Source organism: Cololabis saira, chromosome 2, assembly GCF_033807715.1.
Source record: "Cololabis saira isolate AMF1-May2022 chromosome 2, fColSai1.1, whole genome shotgun sequence".
NCBI lineage: Eukaryota > Metazoa > Chordata > Actinopteri > Beloniformes > Belonidae > Cololabis > Cololabis saira.
In genome coordinates, this window is record NC_084588.1 from 49,917,887 (window position 1) to 49,925,730 (window position 7,844).

Sequence of the window (7,844 nt, forward strand, 5' to 3'; positions counted from 1 at the left end):
CTGACCAACATTGAGGTCACTGCAGCTCTTTAAACTATAAACAACACACATTTTTACACAATTTTCGCCTAAATTATATACTATTTTTTAGCCCTGTGTCATCTAGGAACAACAGAGACACAAAATACAAAAACTGGAATACTCACAGGAACATAAGGATTCAGGAAATGTATAATATACCCATACTATATCATTGTTACAGGTTATTGTGAGGCTTAAACTAGAAGAGCATCATTAGGCTCCTATGAAACTATAACAGCCACAAACTGGTCTTTATCATGCAAATACACAACATAAAGGACATAACAATGAGATAAGGAACCAGCTTAGTTTTATAAACAACATTAGAACACAAAATACAAAAAAAATAATATACAAAAATACAAAAACGTGAATACTCACAGGACCATAAGGATTCAGGAAATGTATAATACACCCAATTTAGAATCATAAATTAACCTGAAGGGGGTTTTAACTTCATGAGCTGATAACTCTGATCCAGCTGCCACTCAGGAAGGTTTTCATCCCAGAATATCATCTACAGACATGGATATGTTCAAAAATCATAAGTAAGTTTGGTCACCTTGAGTGGGGCTGATATCTGGTCTGGAACATGGACTAATTTGTGGTACAAGTTATTTTATTTATTTGCTCCGGTAACCTATACACCTTTTACATTTTCAAAACCTGAGACATAAATAATAGAAAAGTCACACTATTTCTTATGGATGCAGAATTGATTAAGTAGTCATTTATCTCTTTAAGTGTAAGGAAAGAAAGTCTACTTGAGCAGTCAGGTGGTTTTTCCAGTAGTGACACCTTTGTGAGTCTTCAAAATGAATCCCAAATTGTGATTAAATGAGACTGAAACCAGCAGGGAGACTGTTGCTCCGATTAAATCCTTTCTAATTTTTCATTTTTAAACTACGGCATCATCTGAAAAACCATCCACCCAAGTTACCGGCATGTGGGGTATTTGTGGTATCTTATTTATTGACTCCGGTAACCTAAACTACCGTTTCACATTTTCAAAACTTTTTTAAAGATGCATAATTGATTAAGTAGTAATTTCTTTACTTTAAGTATAAGAAAATAAAGTCTACTTGAGCAGTGAGGTGGTTTTCCAGTAGTAACACCTTCCTCCCATCATGTGGCAGCTGTCTGCAGCTGGATTTCTCCCACTAGGAAACCCTGTTGTGCCTAAAAGAAAACTACAATCACCACATCTTACATCCCAAGAGTTAAAGGTGAAGAAAACGTCACTAGATAACATTTTGAAAAGCCAGTAAGATCCCGTGATGACGGTCCCGGGTCACCATGGCGACCCACTTGTGAGTCAGCCTGCTTCAGTCTGTCTGGATCTTCTACATGTTTTAACACTAAAGTAGATACTCGTATGAGAGATTCTCAGAAAGTCTTTGATGTAAAGTTAGAAATAGATATTCCTGTAAACTTGAAAGATTTATTTTTTTGTACAAAACAAATGCAGAAAATACCCTGCGATTGTCGGTGTGATTCCATGCGAATGGTTTTCTCCTGGCCTGTCTGTCCACCACCGTTTTACGCTTTGACGTAATCATAAACAAATTTACTTTAAAGATCATCCTTTGAGACTCCGGGACGGTTTGGGTTTGCTCTGAACACGCAGAAAAGAGTGAAAAGAAAACGAAGCGAAGCCTCATTTCTTAAAGAAGCCCGTCCATCACAGACATCAACCACATATGATTATTCCTGAATCATCAGTTAATCTCTTGGACTGAGGGAGGAAGCTGGTGTTCCTGGAGATACCTGGAGACACCTGGATAACCCACCCAGGCTCAGGGAAAGATGCATCCCCACGGAGACAGACCCGTCTCGCTTTCAGGCAACGGGTAAAACACCACAAAAATAAAGATAAAGCACATCAATAACAAAGAACAGAAGCTTTCAAAGTGGTAATAAACAAAAGCAGTGGATATAAAGTGACGCTCATTAACGCTGCAGCCCTCAGCTGCACCGTGCACACAACAATCCTGCACGTGACGTGATGATCTGTCCAGTTGTAGGAGTAAAGACGTGGGTAACGTGGCAGACGACGACCCGTTTGTCTCCTGATCCAGTTCTGACTTACAGTAAGTGTTTAATATTAATATCCTGCTGTCACGGACACCGGAAGGACGTTTCCCTCCACCACGTCCAGGCCTGCATGCATATGTATGGGGGGGGGGGTGGGGGCGTGGCTCTTCCTCCCACGACCACGTGGAGGTTTGAACAGTTCAGAACAATCAGACGACCTGAACAGCAGGACCGTCAGCTCGTGTCTCCCCGTGTCTCCCCGTGTCCTGTAATGGCCACTCGTCACCAGAGACGTGTAATTATCCCCAAATCATGCTGTTAATGAGAATCATCATCATCATCATCATCATCATCATCATCATCATCACCATCATCACCATCATCACCATCATCATCATCATCACCATCATCATCACCATCATCATCACCATCATCATCACCATCATCATCTTCATCATCATCATCACCACCATCACTATCACTATCATCATCATCACCATCATCATCACCATCATCATCACCATCATCATCACCATCATCATCATCATCATCATCACCATCATCACCATCATCACCATCATCATCATCACCATCATCATCACCATCATCATCACCATCATCATCTTCATCATCATCATCACCACCATCACTATCACTATCACTATCATCATCTTCATCATCATCATCACCACCATCACTATCACTATCACTATCATCATCATCACCATCATCATCACCATCATCATCATCATCACCATCATCACCATCATCATCATCACCATCATCATCATCATCACTATCACTATCACTATCATCATCATCATCACCATCACCATCATCATCACCATCATCATCATCATCATCATCACCATCATCACTATCACTATCACTATCATCATCCTCATCACCATCATCGTCATCATCATCACCATCATCACCATCATCATCATCACCATCACCATCATCATCATCATCATCATCATGGCGGTTGACCTCTCGCTATCAGCTGTTCAAGTGTCTCTTTTCAGCCTCGGCTGGGTGTAAATGGGCCTTTTAAATCCGACCCGGGCAGGTGTCCACTCTAAATAAATGGTAAATGTGACATGTTGGATCTGAAAAGATAATTGTGCGTCGATCTGATTTACTCGTTGATTCGTCTCTGCTCGAGTCAAATTTGAGGTTGTCATGAAGTAGATTAAAACTAACCGAGGAAATCAACCTGATCTCACAAAAATCCGTGAAATGCCCACGACCTCTCACCACTATTTTCCGTGGAACCAACACGGAAAATGGTATAATTCCGTGTGAGCACCACGGATATTGTACCATGCAAAGTCAATGGGATCCGTTGTCGTGATATATACACGGATTATTACATTATTATTATTTATATATTATTCTTTGTTATAGTGGCTAAATTATGAGTTTTTGTCACGCAAGGTACTGTTTGTTACTATCAGTTTGTAAAAGCATGTTTTTAACGCTGTTTTAGCAGTGTTTTATTGAGGTTTTAATGGGAGCACCATGGATATAGTGCTATGCGAAGTCAATGGAATCCGTCACCCGATTTGACTGCTGTCATACCATTGAATGAAGGACAAAAAGATAACAATCATCCCATAGATATGGGCCAGTAGGGCCCTACATAGACTTGATGTGACCTTCAGCATCGTTGCTTCTATTCTACTCACACATACCCATGTATAGGCTGATGTAGCTTAATGCTGCTGATTACTCCTTTATTTCTTTTGAGTCTTCAAAATGAATCCCAAATTGTGATTAAATTAGACTGAAACCAGCAGGGAGACTGTTGCTCTGATTAAATCCTCTTCTTGTTGTTGGTGTCTTATTTTTCATTTTTAACCTACTACTACTGAAAACACTCACTCTCCACCCAAGTTACCGGCATGTGGGGTATTTGCGGTACACATTATCTCATTTTCGTTGCTCCGGTAACCTAAACAACTCTTTCACATTTTCAAAACCTTCTTAAAGATGCTTTATTGATTAAGTAGGTATTTCTCTCTTTAAGTGTAAAAAAAGAAAGTCTACTTGAGCAGTGAGGTGGTTTTCCAGTAACACCTTCCTCCCATCATGTGGCAGCTGTCACTCACTCATCACTCATCTTCTTCCGCTTATCCGTTCCCGGGTCGCGGGGGCAGCAGTCTCAACAGGGATGCCCAGACTTCCTTCACCCCAGACACTTCCTCCAGCTCTTCCTCCAGCTCTTCCAGGGGAGTCCGAGGTGTTCTGGGTCTTCCCCGGGGTCTCCTCCCGGTGGGACATGCCTGGAACACCTCCCTAGGGAGGAGGGACATGCCTGGAACACCTCCCTAGGGAGAAGGGACATGCCTGGAACACCTCCCTAGAGAGGCGTCCAGGAAGATCCGGTACAGATGCCCAAGCCACCTCAGCTGACTCCTCTCAATGTGAAGGAGCAGCGGCTTGACTCCGAGCTCCTCCCGGGTGACCGAACTCCTCACCCTATCTCTAAGGGAGCGTCCAGCCACCCTGCGGAGGAAACTCATCTCGGCCGCTTGTATCCGTGATCTCGTCCTTTCAGTCACTACCCAAAGTTCATGACCATAGCTGAGGGTAGGGGCGTAGATTGACCGGTAAATCGAGAGCTTCGCCTTTCGACTCAGCTCCTTCTTCACCATGACGGTCCGGTACATTGACCGCATAACTGCGAACGCTGCACCGATCCGTCTGTCAATCTCACGCTCCATTGTTCCCTCACTCGTGAACAAGATCCCGAGATACTTGAACTCCTCCAGCTGAGGCAGGACTTCTCCACCCACCCGGAGAAGGAACACCACCCTTTCCCGGTGGAGAACCATGGCCTCGGATTTGTAGGTGCTGATTCTCATCCCTGCCGCATCGCACTCGGCCTCAAACCGCCCCAGCACATGCTGAAGGTCCCGGTCCGATGAAGCCAACAGGACAACGTCATCCGCAAAAAGCACAGATGAAATCCTGAGGCTCCCAAACCGGATCCCCTCCGGCCCCTGGCTGCGCCTAGAAATCCTGTCCATAAAAATTATGAACAGGACCGGTGACAAAGGGCAGCCCTGCCGGAGTCCAACATGCACCGGGAACAAGTCTGATCTACTGCCGGCAATGCGAACCAGACTCCTGCTCTGATCATACAGAGACCGGACAGCCCTTAGTAGAGGGCCCCGGACTCCATACTCCCCCCACAGAAAGGCACGAGGGACACGGTCAAATGCCTTCTCCAGATCCACAAAACACATGTAGACTGGTTGGGCAAATTCCCATGCACCCTCAAGCACCCTGCGGAGGGTATAGAGCTGGTCCAGTGTTCCACGACCGGGACGAAAACCGCATTGTTCCTCCTGAATCCGAGGTTCGACTATCGGCCGTATTCTCCTCTCCAGTACCCTGGCGTAGACTTTCCCCGGGAGGCTGAGAAGTGTGATCCCCCTGTAGTTGGAACACACTCTCCGGTCCCCCTTTTTAAACAGAGGGACCACCACCCCGGTTTGCCACCCCAGCGGTACTGTCCCCTTCCTCCATGCAATGTCGCACAGGCGTGTCAGCCAAGACAGCCCTACGACATCCAGAGACTTCAGGGCGAATCTCATCCACTCCCGGTGCCACTGAGGAGCTTAAGAACCACCTCAGTGACCTCGGCTTGGGTGATGGATGAGCACGTTCCCGAGTCCCCACTCTCTGCTTCCTCAGTGGAAGGCATGTCAGTCGGGTTGAGGAGATCCTCAAAGTATTCCTTCCACCGTCCGACGATGTCCCCAGTTGAGGTCAACAGCTCCCCACCCACACCGTAAACGGTGCCGGCAGAGTACTGCTTCCCCTTTCTGAGGCGCCGAACGGTCCTCCAGAATTTCCTCGAGGCCGACCGAAAGTCTTCCTCCATGGCCTCCCCGAACTCCTCCCAGACCCGGATTTTTGCCTCCAGGACTGCCCGAGCCGCGGCTCGCTTGGCCTGCCGGTACCCATTTACTGCGTCAGGAGTCCCACAGGCTAACACCGGTAGGACTCCTTCAGTCTGACGGCATCCTGTACTTCCGGTGTCCACCACCGGGTTCTAGGATTGCCGCCACGACATGCACCGGACACCTTGCGACCACAACTTCGAGCCGCCGCGTCGACAATGGAGGCAGAGAACACGTCACACCATATCAGGAAGCCGAGAGTTAAAAGCTGTTTTAATTTCCGCTGTAGCGCTGTTAATATGCCACTTTATTAAGTTTTAATATTTTTTCAGGCGTAAAAGTAACCGTTAAGATCCCGAACCTGGGCTCAGTTTATCCAAATAACACCAGTTAAGAAATTTGCTACAATATTTTCGGGATGAGAAGAGCCGCCGGCTCGGGAGCTGATTTATGGTTCTGCGTTAAATTGACGCAGAGCTTACGGCGTAGGGTACGGCGTGCGTCGCCGCGTAACCTACGCCGTAGGCTCTGCGTCAATTTAACGCAGAACCATAAATCAGCCTTTATTCTGGCGAGGTTTGAAAAAGACTTCGCAACAACGGGCAAACGAGTGATTATGTACATTCACTGAGTGAATATTATGAAAGTAAAATATATATTTCTCGCTAGAAATGTAATCAAAACGCATTTTTATGCAGAAACTAACTCAAAATATTGATTTTATTCACAAAAAACAAGAAATGTCCGCCATGTTTTTTTTTTGATTCAGTCTGCAAATGACGACGTAAAGTATTCTGAGAAATCTTTCTGGCCCTAGGTCATCTAGGGAGCATCTGAAAACCCTCGCTCTGTAGGGACAGATTCATAACCACCAGCCCTCGTTTTCCCCACTCCCCCAAGGTGAAAGAGGAATTGGGACACCACTACCCTCACGGGAACGCACAAAATTTAGGGGTAAGGCTGAAAAGTAGAGGTAGGGGGGGGGGATTGCTACTGGGCTCTAGTCTGACTTAACTGAATAGTTTACTGAATCCTGTGAAGTTACTTAAACTTGAAGTAGCAAGTATAATGATGACTGTTTTTAAGAGCAGCAGCAGGGATAAACATCACAAAAATAAAGATAAAGTACCAGAATAACATCAATAACAAAGAACAGAAGCTTTCAGAGTGGTAATAAATAAAAGCAGTGAATATAACGATGACACAACAATGGACTCTAATATAGGAAGAAGAGAAAGATGCAGAATGTTGCTCGTTATGCGCCGTATAATCAGTGAAGATTCAGATCTGGTCAGATTTAACGGCGGTAGCGGAGGTTTGGTGTTCTGTGTCGTGGTGATGTTGTTCGGCTGCGGCGGCGCGGCGCTGACAGCCAGCGGCGTCGTCTACCTGCTGACCTACGACCTCCGACCCCGGGCCCAGACATTGATTATTCATGAGTCTAACCAGCGCGGAAACCAGCGCTGGCCGGGTTGATTGGCAGGACCGGTGACGGCTCCAGCCCCAGCCCCGGGAAAATAATTGGGTTTATATTAAGGAGGTCGTGACACCGACAGATGTTTTACTATTATTATTATTTATTATTATTAATCTCAGGGGACGTATTTAATCTGCTACTGGAATGTAAAGAGGACAATGCTTCCTGGACTGATGTCATAACGTCTCCTGGTGATCTTCAAATGTCTCCAAGGCCTTGTGCGGACCTTCCACTGCTCCTGGAGTAGTCCTGAAGAGGTCTGGGTCCAGGTCTGGATCCTGCAGCAGATCCACATCAAAGCGACTAATTCAGAACAGCCTCAGGCAGAGAAACCACTCTAATTGATGGAGGAGATGCTAAAGGAGTCAGACTGCATCCGGCTCCAGATCGACTCCTTG